Raw genomic sequence first — 25,809 nt, 5'->3', positions numbered from 1 at the left:
AGCATAACATTATAAATACTTACTAGTTTTAGCCTAACACCATGCAAAGTACATGATACACTACATATTGAGTTGAGCCGTATTGTTTGTTAACAAGTCAGGCTATGGTCAGACCAATATATTACTCATAGACAGAAAAACAATAAAATAACAAAATTAGATCCATTACCATTCAGCTGCTTAAAAGTTTCTACTATTTGGGAAGTCTGCATTATTCATCTTTGAGTTTGTCATGTATTATATGACCTACTCCTGAATTGTGCTAAAAACCAGAAATGAATGTTTCACTGTGATGCATAATTGACAATTTGTTTGTTTGTTTGTTTTGAGAGGGAGTTTAACTCTTGTAGCCCAGGCTGGAGTGCAATGGTGTGATCTTGGCTCACTGCAACCTCCGCCTCCCAGGTTCAAGTGATTCTCCTGCCTCAGACTCCTGACAATTTTTTAAAATTAACACTTCACAAACTCACCTGCAAAAGAAAATTTGAAAATCCAAGTCCAGTATAAACCTAAATTTGGCCAAGCATGGTGTCTCATGCCTGTAATCCCAGCACTTTGGGGGGCTAAGGCGGGTGGATCACCTGAGGTCAGGAATTAAAGACCAGCCTGGCCAACATGACGAAGCCCTTTCTCTACTAAAGGTACAAAACTCAGCCAGGTATGGTGGCAGGTGCCTGTAATCCCAGCTATTTGGGAGGAGAATTACTTGAACCTGGGAGGCGGAGGCTGCAGTGAGCTGAGATAGCACCACTGCACTCCAGTCTGGGGAACGGAGAGAGACTCCGTATCAGAAAAAAAAAAAAAAAATCAAACAAACAAACAAGATAACAGTGGGCTGAGTTGCTGGCAAGATGGCCGAATAGGAACAGCTTCGATCTGCAGCTCCCAGCAAGATCAACGCAGAAGGCAGGTGATTTCTGTGTTTCCAACTGAGGTACCTGGCTCATCTCATTGGGACTAGTTAGACAGTGGTTGCAGCCCACAGAGGGCGAGCAGAAGCAGGGTGGGGCATTGCCTCACCCAGGAAGCACAAAGGGTCAGGGAACTCCCACCCTTAGCCAAGGGAAGCCCTGAGGGACTGTGCTGTAAGGAACTGTGCACTCAGGCTCAGAAGACCGTACACTCCCTTGGTCTTCACAACCCATAGACCAGGAGATTCCCTCTGGTGCCTGTGCCACCAGGGCCCTGGGTTTCAACACAAAACTGGGTGGTCGTTTGGACAGACAGCGAGCTAGCTGCAGGAGGTTTTTGTTTTGTTTTTTTTTCATACCCCAGTGGTATCTGGAACACCAGCAAGACAGAGCCATTCACTCCCCCGGAAAGGGGGCTTAAGCCAGGGAGCCAAGTGGTCTAGCTCAGGAGAACCCACCCCCAAGGAGCCCAGCAAGCTAAGATCAACTGGCTTGAAATTCTCCCTGCCAGCACAGCAGTCTGAAGTTGACCTGGGACACTCCAGCTTGGTGCAAGGAGGGACGTCCACCATTACTGAGGCTTGAGCAGGCAGTTTTCCCCTCACGGTGTAAACAAAGCCCAGGGAAGTTCCAACCCGTCGGAACCCTCTGCAGCTCAGCCAAGCCGCTGTAGCCAGACTGCCTCTCTAGAATCCTCCTCTCTGGGCAGGGCATCTCTGAAAAAAAGGCGGGAGCCCCAGTCAGGGGCTTATAGATAAAACCTCCATCGCCCTGGGACAGAGTACCTAGGGGAAGGGGTGGCTGTGAGCACAGCTTCAGCAGACTTAAACGTCCCTGCCTGCCAGCTCTGAAGACAGGAGCAGATCCCCCAGCACAGTGCTTGAGCTCTGCTAAGGGACAGACGGCCTCAAGTGGGTCCCTGACCCCCATGCCTCCCAGCAGGGGTCAACAGACACCTCATACAGGAGAGCTCTGGCTGGCATCTGGCAGGTGCCCCTCTGGGATGAAGCTCCAGAGGAAGGAACAGGTAGCAATCTTTACCATTCTGCAGCCTCCACTGGTGATACCTATGCAAAGAGGGTCTGGAGTGGACCTCCAGCAAACTAGAGCAGACCTTCAGCAGAGAGGCCTGAGTGTTACAAGGAAAACTAACAAACAGAAAGGGATAGCATCAACATTAACAAAAAGGACATCCACTCACAGACCCCTTCTGAATGTCACCAAAATCAAAGAACAAAGGTAGATAAATCCACGAAGATAGGGAGAAACCAGCACAAAAATGCTGAAAATTCCAAAAACCAGAACGTCTCTTCTCCTCCAAAGGATCACAACTCCTCGCCAGCAAGGGAACAAAACTGGACGGATAATGAGTCTGATGAACTGACAAAAGTAGGCTTCAGAAGGTGGGTAATAATGAACTCCTCCGAGCTGAAGGAGCATGTTCTAACCAAATGCAAGAAGCTAAGAACCTTGAAATAAGGTTAGACAAATTGCTAACTAGAATAACCAGTTTAGAAAAGAACATAAATGACCTGATGGAGCAGAAAAACACAGCACAAGAACTTTGTGAAGCATACACAAGTATCAACAGCCGAATTGATCAAGCAGAAGAAATGATATCAGAGATTGAACATCAACTTAATGAAATAAAACGTGAAGACAAGATTAGAAAAAAAAATGAAAAGGAACAAACAAAGCCTCCAAGAAATATGGGACTATGTGAACAAAGACCAAACCTACGTTTGATTGGTGTACATGAAAGTGATGGGGAGGATGGAACAAAGTTGGAAAACATTCTTCAGGATATTATCCAGGAGAACTTCCTCAACCTAGCAAGACAGGCCAACATTCAAATCCAGGAAATACAGAGAACACCACAAAGATACTACTTGAGAAGAGCAACCCCAAGACACATAATTGACAGATTCACTGAGGTTGAAATGCAGGAAAAAATGTTAACGGCAGCCAGAGAGAAAGGTCGGGTTATCCACAAAGGAAGGCCATCAGACTAACAGCAGATCTCTCGGCAGAAATCATACAAGCCAGAAGACAGTGGGGGCCAATAGTCTACACTCTTACAGAAAAGAATTTTAAACCCAGAATTACCACATATCCAGCCAAACTAAGCTTCACAAGTGAAGGAGAAATAAAATCCTTCACAGACACGAAAATGCTGAGAGATCTGTCACCACGAGGCCTGCCTTACAAGAGCTCCTGAAGGAAGTACTAAACATGGAAAGGAACAACCAGTACCAGCCACTGCAAAAACACACCAAATTGTAAAAACCATCGTCACTATGAAGAAGCTGCATCAACTAACGGTCAAAATAACCAGCTAGTATCATAATGACAGGATCAGATTCACACATAACAATATTTACCTTAAAGGTAAATGGGCTAAATGCCCCAATTAAAAGACACAGACTGCCACATTGGATAAAGAGTCAAGACCCATTGGTGTGCTGTATTCAGGAGACCCATCTCACATGCAAAGACACACACAGGCTAAAAATAAAGGGATGAAGGAATATTTACACAGCAAATGGAAAGCAAAAAAAGCAGAAGTGGCAATCCTAGTTTCTGATAAAACAGACTTTAAGCCAACAAAGATCAAAAGAGACAAAGAAGGACATTACATAATGGTAAAGGGATCAATGCAAAAGAAGAGCTAACTATCCTAAATATATATGCACCCAATACTGGAGCACCCAGATTCATAATGCAAGTTCATAGAGACCTACAGAGACTTAGACTCCCACACAATAATAGTGGGAGACTTTAACACCCCACTGTCAATATTAGACAGATCAACGAGACAGAAAATTAACAAAGTTATTCAGGACTTGAACTCAGCTCTGGACCAAGCAGACCTAATAGACATCTTCAGAACTCTCCACCCCAAACCAACAGAATATACATTCTTCTCAGGACCACATTACACTTACTCTAAAATTGACCATATAATTGGAAGTAAAACACTCCTCAGTAAATGCAAAAGAATGGAAATCATAACAAACAGTCTTCAGACCACAGTGCAATCAAATTAGAACTCAGGATTAAGAAACTCACTCAAAACCACACAACTACATGGAAACTGAACAACCTGCCCCTGAATGACTACTGGGTAAATAATGAAATTAAGGCAGAAATAAATAAGTTCCTTGAAACCAATGAGAACAAAGACACAACGTACCAGAATCTCTGGGACACAGCTAAAGCATTGTTTAGAGCAAAATTTATAGCACTAAAGGCCCACAAGAGAAAGCAGGAAAGATATAAAATCGATACCCTAACATCACAATTAAAAGAACTAGAGAAGAAAGAGCAAACAATTTTAAAAGCTAGCAGAAGACACGAAATAACTAAGGTCAGAGCAGAACTGAAGGAGATACAGACATGAAAATCTCCTCAAAAAAATTAATGAATCCAGGAGCTGTTTTTTTTTTTTTTGAAAAGATCAACAAAATAGATAAAACACTAGCCAGACTAATAAACAAGAGAGAAGCATCAAATAGGGGATAAAGGGGATATCACCACTGATCCCACAGAAATACAAACTACCATCAGAGAATACTATAAACACCTCTATGCAAATAAAGTAGAAAATCTAGAAGAAACTAATAAATTCCTGGACACATACACTTTCCCAAGTCTAAACCAGAAAGAAGTGGAATTCCTGAATAGACCAGTAACAAGTTCTGAAATTGAGGCAGTAATAGCCTACTAACCAAAAAAAGTCCAGGACCAGAAGGATTCACAGCTGAATTCTACCAGAAGTATAAAGAGGAGCTGGTACCATTCCTTTTGGAACTACTGCAAACAATAGAAAAAGAGGGAATCCTCCCTAACTCATTTTATGAGGACAGTATCATCCTGATACCAAAACCTGGCAGAGACACAACAAAAAAAGAAAATTTCAGGCCAATATCCCTGATGAACATCAGTGCAAAAATCCTCGATAAAATATTGGCAAACCGAATCCAATAGCACATCAGAAAGCTTTTCCACCACGATCAAGTCAGCTTCATCCCTGGGATGCAATGCTGGTTCAACATATACAAATCAATAAATGTAATCTACCACAAAACCGAAGCAATGACAAAAACCACATGATTATCTCAGTAGATGCAGAAAAGGCCTTTGACAAAATTCAACACCCCTTCATGCTAAAAACTAATAAACTAGGTATTGATGGAATGTATCTCAAAATAATAAGAGCTATTTATGACAAACCCACAGCCAACATCATACTGAATGGGCAAAAACCAGAAGCATTCCCTTTGAAAACCAGCACAAGACAAGGATGCCCTCTCTCACACTCCTATTCAACATAGTATTGAAAGTTCTGGCCAGGACAATCAGGCAAGAGAAAGCAATAGTGTATTCAAATAGGAAGAGGAAGTCAAATTGTCTCTGTTTGCAGATAACATGATTGTATATTTAGAAAACCCCATCGTCTCAGCCCAAAATCTCCTTAAGCTGATAAGCAACTTCAGCAAACTCTCAGGATACAAAATCAATGTGCAAAAATCACAAACATTCCTATACACCATTAACAGACAAACAACCAAATCATGAGTGAACTCCCATTCACAACTGATACAAAGAGAATAAAATACCTAGGAATACAACTTACAACGGATGTGAAGGACCTCTTTAAGGAGAACTGCAAACCACTGATCAAGGAAATAAGAGAGGACACAATGAAATGGAAAAACATTCCATGCTAATGGATAGGGAGAATCAGTATTGTGAGCCATGCTGCCCAAAGTAATTTATAGATTCAATGCTATCCCCATCAAGCTACCATTGACTTTCTTTACAGAATTAAAAAAAAAAAAAAACTACTTTAAATTCATATGGAACCAAAAAGAGCCCACATAGCCAAGACAATCCTAAGCAAAAAGAACAAAGCTGGAGGCATCATGCTACCTGACTTCAAACTACACTACAAGGCTACAGTAACCAAAACACCATGGTACTGGTACCAAAACAGATATATAAACCGATGGAACAGAACAGAGGCCTCAGAAATAACATCACACATCTACAACCATTTTATTTTTGACAAACCTGACAAAAACAAGAAATGGGGAAAGGATTTAATAAATGGTGTTCGTAAAACTGGCTAGCCATATGCATAAAAGTGAAACTGGACCCCTTCCTTACACCTTACACAAAAATTAACTCAAGACAGATTAAATACTTAAATGTAAGACCTAAAACCATAAAAACCCTAGAAGAAAACCTAGGCAATACCATTCAGGACATAGGCATGGGCAAAGACTTCATGTCTAAAACACCAAAAGCAATGGCAACAAAAGCCAAAATTGACAAATGGGATCTAATTAAACTAAAGAGCATCCGCACAGCAAAAGAAACTACCACCAGAGTGAACAGGCAACCTACAGAATGGGAGAAAATTTTTGCAATCTATCCATCTGAAAAGGGCTAATATCCAGAATCTACACAGAACTTAAACAAATTTACAAGAAAAAAACAACCCCATCAAAAAGTGGGTGAAGGATATGAACAGACACTTCTCAAAAGAAGACATTTATGCAGCCAACACACATATGAAAAAAAGCTCATCATCACTGGTCATTACAGAAATGCAAATCAAAACCACAATGTGATACCATCTCACGCCAGTTAGAATGGTGATCATTAAAGTCAGGAAACAACAGATGCTGGAGAGGATGTAGAGAAATAGGAACGCTTTTACACTCTTGGGAGTGTAAATTAGTTCAATCATTGGGGAAGACACTGTGGTGATTCCTCAAGGATCTAGAACCAGAAATACCATGTGACCCAGCAATCCTATTACTGAGTATACACCCAAAGGATTATAAATCATTCTACTGTAAAGACACATGCACAGGTATGTTTACTGCGGCACTGTTCACAATAGCAAAGACTTGGAACCAACCCAAATGCCCATCAACGATAGACTGGATAAAGAGAAGTTGGCACATATACACGGTAGAATACGATGCAGCCATAAAAAAAGGATGAGTTCATGTCCTTTGCAGGGACACAGATGAAGCTGGAAACCATCATTCTCAGCAAACTAACACAAGAACAGAAAACCAAACACCACATGTTCTCACTCATAAGTGGGAGTTGAAGAATGAGAACACATGGACACAAGGAGGGGAACATCATATACTGGGGCCTGTCGGGGTGTGGGGGGCTGCGGGAGGGATAGCATTAGGAGAAATACCTAATGTAGATGACAGGTTGATGGGTACAGCAAACCACCATGGCACGTGTATACCTATGTAACAAACCTGCATGTTCTGCACAGGTACCCCAGAACCTAAAGTATAATAATAATTTTTAAAAAAACTAAATTAATGATTCCCAAACTTTTCTACCAAAACTTATCTTTGGCAATGCTCTACATTTGATAGATTCTCTTTTAGCATCTGATAGTTCTAAAAGTATCTTTTCCCTTTTATACATAATATTTATTTCCCTTATGCCCCAAATCATTGTTTATTTAACCTCAAACATATAAGGTCCTCATCTACCAATTTCAAGTTCCTCTACTACAAATCAACAATCATGTATATAAATATTTTATTTTACTATCACTTTACCACCCTGCATTACTGCCCCAGTTGCACAATATTTCAAACTTTAAAAACACCTTTTTAACTAGGGTACTTTAACTTTTTAACTAGAACACTTAGTATTCCATAACCATAGTACCCACATATATGTATGTGAATTTTCTCCACAGGTCTTAACAAGCCTTAGAGACTATCAGAGGCAGTTTTCCATACATACTTTACTTTAAACCTATATCTCAAAAATCTCAAATTCTTGCTGTTAGTTACTACACTACAAATAGCATCTTCTAACTCTAACTGCCCAAAACTTAAGCTGGAAAACAAGAATTTAGATCAAGCAGAACCCCAGCTCAGTACTGAACCTTAATGATGTTGCTAAAATAAGATAAAATAGTGGGGAAAGGGCATGGGGATACACCAAGATTGAGGTCAGATACCCAAAAGTTGTACAGGTTGCTTCTGTTGCCCTGTTTATTAAGGTAATTATATTCAAATGTATTATAATACACAACAAACATTTCATGAATATTTAATATGTGGGCACACTCATTAAAGGTTTACTTCATTATCTCACTTACCACAACAACCCTCTAAGGCAGGCATATTAGTATTATTTTCCATTTTACAGATGAAAAAAACTAAAGCTTAGAGAAGTAACTCTAAAAACTTCACTTAGGTATAAACCCAGGTGGTCTAATCCAGAGCCCACCTACTATTCTGAATATCTGTGTGAACCTAAAACATAATATTGTTCATCAAAGGTATTATGTCTTATTTTACAACAGCTTTATTTTAAATTTACAATAGCAAAATAATAACTATTTTGGAGGGAGTGCTAATTTTTTGTTTTCCAGATCTCTAGTGTAGCAATACATTTTAAATTTAAAAAGAAAAAGTAATACTTCAAATACCCCTAAATCACTATTATTCTTCTAAGCTTGATTGTGGGAATCTGTCATTACACTTAAGTTCATATAATTTTTTCTAAGGTCTATATATTTAGCAATTTGAACCTCTGTAGCACATGATATTGAATGAAATAAAATTGCACATATTGTGCAGTGGAAGTAACAGACATTTATTTTCATTTACACTTGTTATGAATGTCTGTGTCTTTTTCTAGTAATTTTTCCTGTTTGAAGGAAAACACTTTAGATCAATAATTTTGCCGTCACTAATAGATTTCAGCAATGATGGGATGGTAAACATGAGGCATGTTCCTCAGATTTAGGATTAATAAAATTTTAGAGCTGAAGGGGATTTTAGAGATCATCTACTCAACTTTCCATTTTACAAATAATGATACTAAACTCCCACTGAAAAAATCCAAAATAGAATTTCATCCAGTGTTCTTTCCCCACATAGTGGTAACAGAACCAAGACTGGTCAGTTTCTAGTCTTTGCTATCATAGATTTTCAGAATCAAATAAGAATATATTCAGTCAACATTTTAACAGGAAAAAAAAAGGACAAACAAAAAAAGAGGTGGTGATTAGAAAAAAAATTATATATTTTAAAGGTAAATCCAGGGTAAAATAATTAATTTTCACAATAAAGATTATTGTAGAAAAACCACTATTTCTACAGCAAAAAAAAGTAAAAGAACACATATAAAAATCATACACAGATTTTCAAGAGATCATCTGCAGGGGAAAGACCACCATCTCCTAAAAAGGTGTTGAACAGAACTCAGGTGTATCTTGAAAAAGTGCTTAATTTTCAAATAAATTTGGAAGCACTAGACTAAATACAGGTTAAGAGGTCTCCCTCTCCCTCCTCTCCCTCTCCCTCTCTTTCCACGGTCTCCCTCTGATGCGGAGCCAAAGCTGGACGGTACTGCTGCCATCTCGGCTCACTGCAACCTCCCTGCCTGATTCTCCTGCCTCAGCCTGCCGAGTGCCTGCATTTGCAGGCACACGCCGCCACGCCTGACTGGTTTTCGTATTTTTTTGGTGGAGACGGGGTTTCGCTGTGTTGGCCGGGCTGGTCTCCAGCTCCTAACCGCGAGTGATCCACCAGCCTTGGCCTCCCGAGGTGCCGGGATTGCAGACGGAGTCTCGTTCGCTCAGTGCTCAATGGTGCCCAGGCTGGAGTGCAGTGGCGTGATCTCCTCTCGCTACAACCACCTCCCAGCCGCCTGCCTTGGCCTCCCAAAGAGCCGAGATTGCAGCCTCTGCCCGGCCGCCACCCCGTCTGGGAAGTGAGGAGCGTCTCTGCCTGGCCGCCCATCGTCTGGGATGTGAGGAGCCCCTCTGCCTGGCTGCCCAGTCTGGAAAGTGAGGAGCGTCTCTGCCCGGCCGCCATCCCATCTAGGAAGTGAGGAGCGCCTCTTCCCCGCCGCCATCCCATCTAGGATGTGGGGAGCGCCTCTGCCCCGCTGCCCCGTCTGGGATGTGAGGAGCGCCTCTGCCCAGCCGCGACCCTGTCTGGGAGGTGAGGAGCGTCTCTGCCCGGCCGCCCCATCTGAGAAGTGAGGAGACCCTCTGCCTGGCAGCCGCCCCATCTGAGAAGTGAGGAGCCCCTCCGTCCGGCAGCCACCCCGTCTGGGAAGTGAGGAGCGTCTCCGCCCGGCAGCCACCCCGTCCGGGAGGGAGGTGGGGGTCAGCCCCCGCCAGGCCAGCCGCCCCGTCCGGGAGGGAGGTGGGGGGGTCAGCCCCCCGCCCGACCAGCCGCCCCATCCTGGAGGTGAGGGGCGCTTCTGCCCGGCCGCCCCTACTGGGAAGTGAGGAGCCCCTCTGACCAGCCACGACCCCGTCTGGGAGGTGTACCCAACAGCTCATTGAGAACGGGCCATGATGACAATGGCGGTTTTGTGGAATAGAAAGGCGGGAAAGGTGGGGAAAAGATTGAGAAATCAGATGGTTGCCGTGTCTGTGTAGAGAGAAGTAGACATGGGAGACTTTTCATTTTGTTCTGTACTAAGAAAAATTCTTCTGCCTTGGGATCCTGTTGATCTGTGACCTTACCCCCAACCCTGTGGTCTCTGAAACATGTGCTGTGTCCACTCAGGGTTAAATGGATTAAGGGCGGTGCAAGATGTGCTTTTGTTAAACAGATGCTTGAAGGCAGCATGCTCGTTAAGAGTCATCACCACTCCCTGATCTTAAGTACCCAGGGACACAAACACTGCGGAAGGCCGCAGGGTCCTCTGCCTAGGAAAACCAGAGACCTTTGTTCACTTGTTTATCTGCTGACATTCCCTCTACTATTGTCCTATGACCCTGCCAAATCCCCCTCTGCGAGAAACACCCAAGAATGATCAATAAAAAAATAAATAAATAAATACAAAAAAAAAAGAAAATGAAAAAAAAATACTGTTATAAACCCTTGGATTGAAAAAGTTTATAATGATAACTTCTACAATGTAAAAAATAAAAAAGTAAAAAGAGTTAAAAAATAAAAATAAATAAATAAAATTTAAAAAAAAAAAGAGGTTCCACAATTATTACCCACATCTTTAATATGCCTTCATATACTGTGAATCTCCAAATGGAGGGATACATTATGTGGCACTTTCCACATTTATTTGATCACGTAAAAGCATTTTCATATAATACATACTATAACATCTCCCGGACAAGTGTTGCTAGAACAAAATTTAGGAAAACACTGGGAGGCACCATTTGTAGAAAAAAACACCAAGACCCATAGTTGATCATAAATTCAAAATAAAGCAACATAAAGGGCTCTTTAAAAAATGGGTAAAATATTTCAATTATGTGTGTATTACTATTCTAAAATGTCTTTAGAGAACCACTCTTTTATATAGAGTATGAAAAAGTGGTGGTCAATCATTATGAGTTCTCCTGATATACAAATTAACCACCCTTCACATCACAGGGGCCTGGGTTTAAGCCATTGATTGCCACACCCTAACTTATTCCAATTCCAATTTGAAACTATCTGCCAGAGGAGCATCTTCATGGCAGAAGCAGGAGAAAGAAGAAACAGTGACTGATATAATGAACTACATTCTCAGGGAAAAAAAGAATGAAGCAAAAAGGCATCAAGACTTCAGGGAACCTCTAAAAAAAAAGTTGTCTGCTTGCTCAGCACACTTTTCCCCTTTTAGTGACAGAAACTCCTCTCCTTTTAAAGACTTCCCTTGTTCCCTCTGCTGTGGTCTGAATGTGTGTGTCCCCCTCCAAAATGCTGAAACCAGACCCCCTATCCCAACCCACCCTGTGATGGTCTTAAAGAAGTAGAACCTTTGGAGGAGATTAGGTCACAAGGGGTCCACCCTCATAAATGGGATTAGTGCCCTCATAAAAGAGGCTTGAGGGAGCCCTCTTGCCCTTCCAACATATGTGGACATAGCTAGAAAGCCACAGTTAAGAAGGCACTGTCCCTGAGGAACAGGCCCTCACCAGACCAGATCTGCTAGTGCCTTGATCTTTGACTTCCCGGCCTCCAGAACTGTAAGAAATAAATTTCTGTTATTTATAAATTACCCAGTCTAAGTATTTTGTTACAGCAGCCCACACTAAGATACCCTCTCTATGTGATCCTGGTGAGGTTACCTATTTAGTATCCCCACTCCCGAGGATGGACATGTGATACAGACCTGGCCAATCAAGCCTCAACCTCCTGGTTACAATGACGGGCTCCAAAATTGACATGTGAGTCGTGCCAGGTGAGCATCCTGGAAGTTTATATACAAATGTCACGAGAAAAAAAAAAATTTCCTCTGACCACCATTTAACCCAGCAATTCCATTACTGGGTATATACCCAGAGAAATAGAAATCACTCTACCATAAAGACACATACACATGAATGTTTACTGTAGCACTATTCATAATAGCAAAGACATGGAATCAACCTAAATGCCCACCAATGGCAAACTGGATAAAGAAAATGTGGTTTGTATACATACATCATGGAATACTATGCAGCCATAAAAAAAATGAGATCATGTCTTTTGTGGGAACATGGATGGAGCTGGAGGTCATAATCCTCAGCAAACTAATGTAGGAACAGAAAACCAAATACCAGATGTTCTCACTTACAAGTGGGGGCTAAAAGAACTCATGGACACAAAGAAGGGAACGACAGACACTGGGGCCTGCTTGAGGGTAGGGGGTGGGAAGAGGGATAAGCAGGAAAAATAACTATTGGGTACCAGGCTTAGTAGCTAGGTGATGAAATAATCTGTAAAACAACCCCTCTGACATGAGTTTACCTATATAACAAACCTGCACATGTACCCTTGAAACTAAAATAAAAGTTAAAAAAAAAAAGAAAATATTTCCTCTGGACTCACTAATTGGGAAGGGGAAACATGAAACTATTACTATAACTTCTCAATCTACCCCTCCTCTATAACCTCACAATTCTGACTATAAGAAGAAAGTCAGCCTGCAACATACTCAGAAAACAGAGCACTGAAATGGAGAGTAAGAGTCCATGATTACATTTCTTCCCGATCACATTATTTGAGTCCCTTAAGTCAGCTCCTCCTCTGTAATCTATGGCTATGTAAGTTTCCCCCTTCACTTAAGCTAATTTTGATCTCAGTAACTCTCATTTGCAATAAAGAATCCTAATAAAAGGATCCTGTGTAACTCAAGAGGTATATTCAAAAGAACTTGTAAAGCTAAAAAGCTAATACCCAATGAAGGTGGGAATATTAATTAATACATCCTTATTGGAAAGTAAATTATCTATTAAAATTTTTAAGTTCATATACCCTTGACCCCAAAATTCTACAGATGGTAATCTTACATTATAAAAAACTTATAAACTTGTAATGATAAATGTATAATATTATTATCTACAACATCTGTCTCAGTGAAAAATCAGAAACCTCGATGTCCATCAATTAGGGACTAATTAAATATAGCATAACCTACAATGCAGTAAGACCCATTAAAGTGAAAGACCCATTAAAGATCTCTATGAAATAATTCTGACATGCCAAAGAGGAGTATCATGTAGTAGTTAAGAGCTTACACTCTACGGACAGATTACATAGATTCAATTTGCAGCCTGTTCGTTTACTGCACTAACTTGAGCAAGTTACTTAATCTCTCTCTGCGACAATTTCTTCAGCTGTAAAATGGTGATAACACTAACATATTATTACGAGGATTAAATGAATAGGCTCTGTAACAGGCTCTAGAAGGTATTTTACACTTCATAGGCTCTCAATAAAGTTAACCACTATTATTTTCACTAATATGAAAAGATGTCCAAAATATGCTACAGAGTTAGGGAGTGAAGGAAGAAAGTGCGAAATACTATGTATGAGCAAGAATCACAATCTCAAATGCCTATCAAGGTCAGGCAGCCAACACGTATTAAACAGAAACTGTGGGAAACTGAAGAACGCATGTCCTATCTTATGCGGACAGTAACTCTAAACAACTATTATGTGAGAAACATGTTGTGTGTTGCTGAATCTTAAGAAGCAAAAAAAATATGGATTTTATATGAAATATCTTTTTTTAAGTGTTAGAAACAAATACTTTTTCTAAAATACAGTAGGGGACTAATGAAACACTGGTCAATTAGGGCCAGTGGTCCATCAATTTGCAAGCTCTGATGTATTGTATGATACACATACACATATTCAAATATATCAAATATATGACTGTATACAAAAGAATAAACAAAAAGATTTTTTAAGTGGTTAACACTAGAGAGAAACTAGAGAAGTAATGTGATGAGGCTTAATTTCGCATTTTACCTTTCTGTATTATTACATTCTTTATAACACATAAATATACTTTAATAAATTTAACTAATTAAAAGAATGACGTAAGAATTCAGGAGCTTTCTTATTTGCAATTTTTTAAATTTTCTTTTATATTTTACATTGACATACAATAATTATACATACTTATGAGATACATAGTGATGTCTCAATACATATAATGTATGGTGATCAGATTAGATAATTAATATATCCATCATCTTGAACATTTATCATTTCTTTGTGTTGAGAACATTCAATATCCTCCTTCTAGCTATTTGAAACTATATATTACTGTTAACTATAGTCACCCTACAATGCTACAGAAGACTAGAATTTATTTCTCCAATCTAGCTGTAATTTTGTATCCTATAACACATTTCTCCCTGTATCCCCTTCCCCCGACTCTTCCCAGTCTCTAGTATCCTCTGTTCTACTTTACTTCTATGAAACCAACTTTTTTTAGTTTCCACATAATAGTGAGGACATGCAGTGTTTAACTTTCCATTCCTGGCTTATTTCACTTAATATAATGTCCTTCAGTTCCATCCATGTTGCCATGAATGATAGGATTTCATTCTTTATGGCTGAACAGTACTCCATTATGCATATATACCATAATTTCTTTGTCCATTCATCTGCTGTTGGACACCTAGATTGAGTCTATATCTTAGCTATTGTGAATAGTGCTGCAGTAAATATGGTACACATGTCTCTTCCGTATACTGATTTCCTTTTCTTTGGGTAAGTGCCGAGTGGTGAAATTGATGGATCATATGGTAGTTCTATCTGCAGTCCTTTAAAGAACCTCTATACCGTTCTCCATAGTGGCTGTACTTGTTTACATTCCTATCAACAGTATATAAGAGGTCCCTTTTCTCTACATCCTTGGCAGCATTTGTCATTCTTTGTCTTTTTGATAACAGTGATCCTAACTGGGGTAAGAGAATACCTCACTGTGGTTTTGATTTGCACTTTCCTGATGATTAATGATGCTGAACATTGTTTAATATATTTTTTGGCCATTTGTGTGTCTTCTTTTGAGAAATATCCCATCTTTTTTTAATCAGATTGCATTTTTGCAGGGTTTTTTTTGTTTTGTTGTTTTCTGGGTTATTTATTTATTTATTTATTTGGCTGTTAAGATGTTTGAGTTTCTTGTATATCCTAGATATTAATCCCCTGTCAGATGAACAGTTTGCAAATATTTTCTCCCATTCTATAGGCTGCCTTTCATTCTGTTGGTTATTTCCTTTGCTGTATAAAAGCTTTTTAGTTTGCTATAATCCACTTGTTTATTTTTGCTTTTTTTGCCTGTGCTTTTGAGGTCTTATTTATAAATTTTTTTCCCAGACCAATGTCCTGAAACATTTCCCCTATGTTTTCTTCTAGCAGTTCCATAGTTTCCTGTTTTACATGTAGGTCTTTGATTCATTTTGAGTTAATTTTTGTACAGAATAAGAGGTGGGGCTCTAGTTTCATTCTTCTGCATATGGATATCCTTTTTCCCAGAAACATTTCTTGAAGATACTGTCCTTTCATCAGCAAGTGTTCCTGGGACCTTTCTCAAAACTCAGTTGGCTGTAGATATGAGGATTAATTTCTGGGTTTTTGATTCTGTTCCTTTGGTCTATGTGTCTGTTTTTACACCAGTACCATGCTGTTTTGGTTACTATCACTTTGTAGTATATTTTAAAGTCTGATAGTATGATGTCTCCAGCTTTGTCCTTTTTGTTCAGGAGTGCTTTGGCTATTCCAGGTCCTTTATGGTTCCATACAAATTTTAACTTTTTTTTTCCTATTTCTGTGAAGAATGTGATTGGTATAGAATGTCATTGATAGGACTGCATTGAATCTGTAGATTGCTTTGGGTAGTGCCCACTTGCAGTTTAATTCAAACGTAACTTCTACAATGTGGATGTTAATTTTATGAAAGCATAATTTTTAAAGTTTAGACTATAATCAAAATGTTCTGTATAGACTCTTAGGTGAAAGTGAAGAGGGGGGCACCACAGTGTAAATGTTCCTTCATCTTTTTACGTCTGAAAATAGTATTTTTACTCTATTCAGTTTCTTCTTCTTTTTTTTTTTTTTTTTGAGATGGAGTCTCACTGTGTGGCCAGGCTGGGGTGCAGTGGCACAGTCTTGGCTCACTACAATCTCTGCCTCAGGGGTTCAAGTGATTCTCCTGCCTCCGCCTCCCGAGTAGCTGGGATTACAGGCACACACCACCATGCCTGCCTAATTTTCGTATTTTTAGTAGAGGTGGGGTTTCACCATGTTGGCCAGGATGGTCTCAATCTCCTGACTTCGTGATCTGCCCGCCTCGGCCTCCCAAAGTGCTGGGATTACAGGCGTGAGCCCCTGTGCCTGGCTCAGTTTCTTATTTATAAGATATCCAACAGTTCTTAACCATTAATTAGACTTTAAAGATTATTAATTTCAAGTGCACATTAATGTGTTTTTTAAAAGAACAAGAAATAATTAAAAGAAACATTTCATTTTTACTTAGCATTCAAATTGCACTTAATCTCTTTCACTCATAGAGTGGATTTTTATTAACATTTACAACATCAGGCAGACACATTTAGCCATGATCCTGAAATCGTGAAGTACTATACAAAGAAATAAAGCTATTTATTATAGTAATACCCACTCATTTTCTGATGCCCTGAACCCAAAAGTGAAAATATGTGCCTTTAGACCCTCACTTCAAATCTAACTGGATGTAATATCACAAATAATTCTTAGCAAGTTTATGTGGTTCCCAAGGATACAGTAGATTAGAAGGGCAGGGCAGGAAGAGGAAGGGCAAGTGGATAAAACCTGAAAAGCATATACGTTATGGAAACATACTATCATGTCACAGTAACAGATATTCAGAATAGAATGTAGAAATATAATTGCTGGCCAGGCACGGTGGCTCACATCTGTAATCCCAGCACTTTGGGAGGCTAAGGCAGGTAGATCACTTGAGGTCAGGAGTTCAAACCCAGCCTGGCCAACATGGTAAAACTCTGTCTCTACTAAAAATACAAAAAAAAAAAAAAAAAAAATTAGCCGGGCATGGTGGCAGGCGCCTGTAATCCCAGCTACTCGGGAGGCTGAGGCAGGAGAATCACTTGAATCCGGGAGGCAGAGGTTGCAGCAAGCTGAGATCGCACCACTGCATTCCAGCCTGGGTGACAGAGTGAGTCCGTCTCAAAAAAAAAAAAAATGTGTATCAAAAAAATGGCTTGACATAAAAACAGTTTTGGTGCTTGTACTTGTTATCTACTTAAAAAATAAAATATAAAAGTACCTTATTCCTTGAAATGAAACATAAATGAAGCATGAATGTGTCAATATTCAACTTGACTGAATAATGTTTTCACAGTAGTGCTAGAATATATGCTTCAAGACAAGAAAGATTGAACTGTCTTAATCACTATTGTATCCCTCACTTAGCACAGGGCCTTGGTACATAGTAGGTGTTGAATACTGAATGCATTATTTCATTTCTCACATTAACCCATCAAGGTAAACACACTTACCCCCATTTAAAGGTAAGGAAACTGTGGTAAAATGTGCTTATCTTGAAGGTGGGAGAAGAGGCATAACTTTTGACTCCTAACAGTGTTATTTTGATCACCAGAATCAACATTAACAGCATTTTCAGAATTTTACCTATAATTTCAAATTTTTAGTTTTTAAGATATCAAATTTCATTAGTCTAAAATTATCTCACACAAACGATACCCAACTAAAACAATACACAAAATTGAATGCTATAAAACATCTCAAACACACATCATTATAAATATCATCCTATTACCAGAAAAACATACCTTTTAAAAACTAATCAACTTCACTCCATCTACCCTAAACTATCCTTTTAGTAATAATAGCCAAGTTCTGGTTTACCTAAATGTTTCTTAAGGTACTATATAAATTTTACACCACCCAATTTTTTTATTAAACACCTTCTATCCAATTACTTCATTAACAGACGCTATGACAAAAGGGCACAAAAGAAGTAAAGAACATAACCATATATCTCAAGAACTTTAAAATCTACTTTGAATAAGACATGTATACACGAAACTGTGGGAAGTTGCTCCCAAAGCAACATACAAAGAGGAAGGAACCAAAAATAACTGAGTATCTCATCTGAAAATGCTAGGCATTTTCATATGCGTTACCTCTATTAGTTCTGAAAATTTTGTAAAGTAGATATTGCCATCTTCATTTTGGAGAAGAAAACTGAAATTCAGAGAGGTGAAATGACTTCCCAAAATAAAGGGCAAATGAGGGTCTGAAGTCCAAGTCTATCTGACTCCAAAGTTCTATCCTTTTTAAGCTATACCATGCAGCCTCCCACATATACATTACAGGGTATAGACAACATTTATAAACGTTGTAAGGAAAACAAAGAAAGACATCATTGAAGAGAATAATTCCTAGGAAATATTTTATTGACAAAGTCAGTCCTGAGCTGTGTCTGAAACCTAAGTGTAAGATTGCTAATAACAGAAAGATTAATGTCACAAAAATTTCTAAATAAAAAATCTAAATATTTTCCTTCTTTGATCATTATTCTATTTCTTATTCTCTTGCATTTTTATGTATAACCTACCCTCCCCTATAAGCATTCCCATTATAAAGACAGAAAAAAATTAACTAGGTCTAATATCCTATATTTCTCTTTCCTGCTGGTCAGAATGCTAAAAGATAGAAACATATACTGCCATGACAGCCTGGAAGTGATCTTAGTGATTTCTTCATTTTAGTGGTAAGAAAAGCTGAGAGAGGGTTACATAATATACTGAAGGTTACAAAACTTTACTAGCCAGAATAGTATGAGAACATAGTTCTTACAGTGTTCTTTCTATGATCCAGTGCTCCTTAAATTTTTTGCCATGAAGTGTCAATAACACAGAAGAATGACGAGATCTGGAGCTCACTTGAAATATAATGGGCTCACCTGAAATTTCTTTGAAGTTTCTAATTTCATCTTAAAGCCTCATGTGAATTCTATATTTTGTGCCTAATTTACTCATGCTTATCTTATTATTAAAGTTATTTAAATTAATACCATCAAGTAAAATTGGTACTTAAAAAATTATTATGTTTGTTCCTATGGCTTAGATTCTAAGCCTTATAGGTATCCCTTGACACAATGTCATGTACTCCAGTTTGAGAAAAATGCCCCAAATTATGGTGACAATTCCTTCATCATATTTCATTTCCTTGCTGCTTTATTTTTCAAATTAAGAATTCTTTTTAAAGCATGGTAAATTTAATTACACTCTTTCGAAATGTATAAATACTGACAAAGCTACTGCTAAAATTGTTGGGGTTGTTTAAACACAAAATTTTCAAGAAGCTCTACTTAGTTAAAATTAATTTATTAAAAACAATTTAGTTTATAAATTCATTAAAGAACCTGGATAGAACTTCTACCTAGCAATACTTCATTAAACATTTCCTTTTTGAGAGTTCACTCAAAAAAACTTTTTAATGAAAGTGAGATTAGATGCCATTCATATTGACTACAGTCCCAATTACTTTTAAGTAGGTTAAACAATCTTTTCTTCTTCCTTGGTATTAATCTTCTCTGCCCAGATGTGAAGGAAGAAATCCTTTGTGGTTTCACTACTTTCTTTTTCAGGATCTTTTTTTAATACCTTTCAAATTCCAAATATGCTTCATTATTCTTCAATCCTATTTACAGAAACAGAGTAATAGATTTTATCTATTTTACTGATCGTTTTTAAAAACACCCTGTTCAACTTAGCCAGGAATCGATCACTAGCAAGATTAAAAATAGACTCTTATTCGTCACTTCCTCCCTAAAAACATACTATTGACTTTCCACTATATGCCTACTTGAAGTCAAATAGTCATATGTGTTTTTAATGTATTTAAAACTCTTATTGTATAGCAACTAATACTTTTTCAAGTCCTTGGCCAGTGATGATAGTATTAAGTATATTCACTTTGAAGTCAAATTGTCACATGTGTTTTTAATATAGTTAAAATTCTTATTGTATAGCAACTAATACTTTTTCAAGTCTTTGACCAATGATAATAGTACTAAGTATATTCATTAGAAATTAATTTAACATTTTCCTACTTTGCCTAAACATTTAATTCTCTAATACATTGCTTTCAACAAAAAATTCACAAAATAACAATCTATTTCAAGAAATAGGATTCCTTTCAAGTCATATAGATCAATATAAAAAACACATATTAAAAAAACAGCTAAGTTAGGCAGAACATACAGTTCCACTTAGTAGGATTTAATAGTAATTTGCCTACTTAATGACATCTATTCTCAAAACAGATATAATATGTATATATCCTTATCAATAAATGGGCTTTTCAAAAAATAATATTGACACATAATATACCAGAACAGGTTTCAAGAATGTAAAAAAGTAAATGCTTAAACAATTGCAGAGTTATAAGGGTAGCATCTGCTTGGCTCAAGCTTATTTTTTTAATACTTTGAATGCCTTCATTTATGAATAACTGAAATACTCCCTACATGTTACTGTAATATTTTGATGTTCTCATTTACAATTAGTCTTTTAACTAATCTCTAGTACCTAGTCTTATATTTGTTCCAATATCTCTTACTGATTTCAAATCAACAGGTTAGTGCAATTAAAATGTATATTACTACAGCAAAAATATGATTTTTAAAAATGCCCTTTCCCAAAAATTTGTACCTTTTTCTCATTCATGCCCCTATTAGTGGCAATTTAGGTAATGGATTATCATCTTCAGCTAAGTACCCTGGTATCAAACATTAGCTGTAGCGAACTAATATGATATTAAGTAGCCAATGGAATAATCTATATGATTCTACATTCTATACATACATGTAGTCATTATTTTCCTAGTAATGTTTCTGTAGAGCTTTTACAGGTAAAACTAGTATGCTGCTTTGATAAACAGCTTCTTTCAAAATAGAAAAAAGTATGTGAAGAGTGACATATTCCAGATATAGTGAGCCTGCTATGTAACTGGTAAGATTGACTTCAAGTATAATCACTACTAAAGCTGTTAGAAAAAAATTCTACATCTGCACCACATCTTGTTTCTAATTTTCAAGTAGCAGATACTTGTTTATTTGCTTCATGTTACTCATTACCATATTACCTCTAGTCTCTTCTATAAATAGTAATACAAGTAGACAACTAATTAGACACAGAAATATTTCAAACTAGACCTTAGGTCACCAAACACCATGTGACTTTCATTTCTGTCAAGTCAACATAAGACAGTTTCGAACAAAGTTGTTGTTAGAGATGGACAATAATATTCAACATAAAATGTTTCCACATACAGCCTATTTTATATACATACATGTTCTCATTTTCCTGATTTTAAAAAAAGTATAATTAGAATATCCATGTTACATTAATTATCATAATCTCATTTTCAAGTGCTTAATAATTCAAAATAATGAAGCAAAAAAATGCTTCTGCTAAATATTTCCCTTTCTACCATTATTCTTTCATAAACCTAATACAATTAATTTATTTAATGAGAAGTCTCAACAGACTATGTATTAAATTTGCCAAATTCACAACTGAAATGAAGATAACGAAAACATCTAATGGATGAAAAGTTTCAAAGAACAAATATCTTTCAACAGGTAATAAAAAATGTCACAAAGTCAATTAAAAACTTTAGAAATGACAATATGACTTCACAAAATACTAAGTAACATATTGTAAAATGTGTGTGTGGGTAGATCACACTTTCCACTATCTTTGTAAAATAGATATAGATAAAATACTTAAAATTAGTATTACGAAGCATGCCAAGGAGATTTTCTAAAAGAGACCCTCCACCTTTTAAGAGCCACAAATAATAATTTACAAAAACCACAGTTCAACTCAACTTTCTTAAGTATGAAATCACAATACTTCAGTTCAGTAAAGAATAATTCTACATAGTAAAACTGCAAAACCTTTAGTTCTAGAATACACAAAATTGTACAGCACAGCTTCATTTTTGTAAGTTCTTTCCCCCAAATCATATGGTATATCAGGCAAGACCACAGAAATTAAGCTGTTGATAATGAAACCCACTAGTTACAGACTTGAGAAAAATCAGTTTTCTTTCCTCTCCATCCTAGTAGACAATATCTGTATCAACAACTTTCAAGAAAAAGCCTGAGTTACTTCTGACTTCAAATATACATGTTATCATTAAAACCTATTTTCCTCTATTATCACTTATTCCAAATCTGTAGCTGCCTTTTCATTCCTTCAGCTACATCCTTGTTCCTGGCCCTAGACTTTTCCCCCTAGACTACTGTACCTCATTCTCATGAGATGGCTTCCCCTGACTGTCTTTAATTCCTCTGTCAATGTTAATGTTACCTTCTCTCTAACATTTTACCTATGCCACCTACCCATTCCACTTCAGCTTTTCAAGGCCTTTACATTGCATTTTTATTTCGCTCAGGAGCCTCATCATCAACTACATATTTATTTATAAAGTGGCTGCTGACTTTCAACTCCCCTTAAAATTGCCAGTTTCTTCTTGACCTAGTAAATGTATTAAATTCTCCCTTCAGGTAGTCACATTCGCTCCTAATCCATCTGAATACGGAATTTCTTTTGCAGTTAACCCCAAACTCATAGGTAATGTATTTAGAAAAGTTTTGCACAATAATTACATACAATGTTTCTTCATTTGTTTGCGTATCAATGTTATCCATATTAGACTGTAGGGACACCAGATAAGGGCTGCATCTTTCAAAGCAGTCTGTACAACACCTATCTGCTATGTCACTTCACAAAGGTAAGTTGATTCGTTAAATGAAACTATTATTTAATGGAAAGCTTAAGTAGAAAATGTTCATTTTAAAAATATTTCTACGGTTTAACTTTTAAACATCTATGGCCTTTTTTATTTCCACAGACAACTGACATATTTTGGTTTCTCACTACTCTATTAATTGTCAAAGAATGGCTAGAATTTAAAGTGCAAGTTGAGGGTAGATAAAAGATATACACTTTCACATCCCACCATCAGATTATTCGAAAATTGGCAATGTCAGCTCCAGGAATTCTGAAATACAACTGAATCTTCACATACCCAAACAGTTTCAGAACCAAAAGAAGAGAACAGCGCACCTTCTGATTTGGGGGTTCCCTTTTCTGCAACTGGTTTAGACTAGTTTCTCTATCCAAGGGTCTTTTAATTAGGAAAATTCAATTAATCACCATCGATATACGGAAAGAATACCAGGGAAAGGCAATCCTTTACTTAAAAGAGAAAAAAGGAGGCTTTGGATATCACCTTTTCATAAAATTCAGCAGCTAAATTAAGCTTTGCACTCAATATCTGCCGGCAGTCTCAGACATTTTTTTTTCTACCTAATAATAAAAGCAAGTCTTACTCAATTTAGTCCCTTCTCGAGCACCGTCTCGACCTGTCAGAATTTGACAGTTAAAGAAAAAATTAAAAAAAGAAGTAAGGGAAACACTAGGATTCCCGTCCACATTGCTTCTTTTTCCGAAATCACATCACTGAGTCTTGGATTTCCTTCACTCCAAACTAAGCCCTCAGATTCCAAATATGGTTCTTTAACCCCCGTCTCGCCACTCAATTACACATAAACCTTGCCAATTAGAGAACCACAGCAGAAACCCCTACAAATCCGCTTGCTGTTCATCTTGGAAGTCATGCCCTGCAGCAACTGCCGATCGCCGAAGTGACGGATATTAACCAAATTCAGCGCAACGGAATCAGACATGCAGAACACACACGGCTTTCGCGAGGGAGGGAAACGCGACCCGGGAAAAGTGCGCTCCTCACCAGCCTCGGGACGCTCTACCGGGGTGGGGGTTCCCAGAAAGGAGGGGGAGAGGAGCCCGAGTAGGGGAATCCTGCCCTCTCAAGTAAAAAGCTGGATCCCCCGGCAGCAGGCTGCAGCCCGTCCTCGCTAAGGAAACGACGAGGCAGACAGAGGGCCTTTTGCTCAGAAAGGCAGAAGGCAGACACTTTCCGAGGTCCGGACGCAAGCCGATCCCCCATCCCCCGAGGGAAGCGAAGGGTGCCCCATGGGTGGCTGAGGGGACGCCCGGCCCGCGAGGGACAACCCGAGGAGGAGCAGTTTCATCTGATTAACACCTGAGTCTCGTCCAGGCAAGCACAGATATTGGCGTGGGGCCGCCCAGGTGGGGGGAAGGGAAGGAGAGGAAGGGGGTGGAGATGGGATTCCTCCCTCTCTCTGAAGAGCACTAGCGGAGGATGCGCCCAGGCCAGCCGAGAGCGGCATGCTTCAGACTGCGGAGCCGGGATCCCGCCGCCTGCACCGACAGCGCGGAGCCCCGCAGCGCCCTCCGCACCGGCCCCTCGGTCCCCGGGGGCCCAGGACTTTGCTTCCGAAGGCGCTGGGGCCTAACATCCCACGGGGTCGACCCCGGCTCCTGGGGCCTGGGGGAGGGGACCCGCGGGAACACCCCCAATCTCCGGCGGTTCTCAGCGGTTGTAAAATGCACCCCCGCGGTTCCCTTCTTCAGCCTTCCCTCCTCCCGAGGCCGCAGAGAAGGGCCACCACAGGCGAAAAGCCTAAGGCAATGCAGGGACGGCAGCCTCATAGGTCCCGGACCTCCTCCCCCGGTTACCTGTAAGGACTCCGACACGGATTTGATGGTCGTGGTTAGTAAGGATCATTCCCTCGGTCGCCATGTTTCCCAGCGCAGTCACCGCACTGACAGGAGCCGGGAGAAACCGGAGCCCGGAGCGCGCGGGCCGGGAGCGCGCTCGCCGAGGAGAGCGCGACAGCTAGGGGGCCAGAGAAGCGCGAGGAGAGCGGGGAAGGAGGGGGAGGCCGCAGAGTGCTCGGTGGCCTGCGTAGGGGAGAGGCCGCGCCGGGAGTGCGCGGGTCCGCGGGAGGGGGAGGAGTCAGGGCGCGCGGCCCCAAGTCCGGCAAGAAGGAGGCAAGCTTGCGGGGCGCGGTGGCCGCACGGGGAGAGCGCGCGGAGGCGGCAGAACGAGGCCGGAGAGAGTCGGCACGCTCTGCAGAGCGCGAGACCCAAGGCAGCTAGATGGCAGGACTGAGAGGAAAGGATAGCACACGCTCTGGAGGTTGCGGGGGCGGACTCGGGGACAAGGGCGGAGCTACACCCCTAGGCGTGGAACTCGTGGAGAGTGAGGGGAGGAGTGAGAGCTCGGGTGCTGAGTATTGGGAGCGGGAAGGAGCCGGCCCAGCCTGAGTAGGACCGCGGATCGCTCCTGGGCGCGCGAGTAGCACCGGATTGGCTGAGTGAACGCGGAGCGTGTGCGCGCGAGGCACGAACGCAACCTCGGCCGGGCCCCAGACAGAAGCAATCCCCTGCCGAGCCTGACACCTCGTTGGTTGTCCGCGCCTTAGGCTGGCTCTCGCCGGCGGGCCGGCTTTCTAAGAGGGGACCGCGGGGGGAGCGAGGCTGGCTCAGCACGCCGGGCCTCCTCTTGCAGCCCTCCGGAGCGGCCGGCCGCCCCACTGAAAGCGCTGGGGAACCGAGAGGTGTCTTAGAAAGCTGCATGAGTAGCAGAACGGCGGCTACTATGACAGAGAGGCCGCCGTGGGCGAAGAGGGAGGTATCCTGTCCTGCCTCGTGCTAGCCGCTGGCTTC

General features: G+C 39.9%; 1 pseudogene; it reads right to left on the bottom strand.

Annotated features, from left to right (window-relative positions):
* LOC129526211 (lysine-specific demethylase PHF2-like) overlaps positions 1 to 24,903 on the bottom strand; it is a 104,959-nt pseudogene extending 80,056 nt beyond the window's left edge.
* Between the last annotated feature and the right edge of the window lie 906 nt (positions 24,904 to 25,809).

Source organism: Gorilla gorilla, chromosome 14, assembly GCF_029281585.2.
Source record: "Gorilla gorilla gorilla isolate KB3781 chromosome 14, NHGRI_mGorGor1-v2.1_pri, whole genome shotgun sequence".
Classification (NCBI taxonomy): Eukaryota; Metazoa; Chordata; class Mammalia; order Primates; family Hominidae; genus Gorilla; species Gorilla gorilla.
This window is presented reverse-complemented; position numbering and strand designations above follow the sequence as displayed.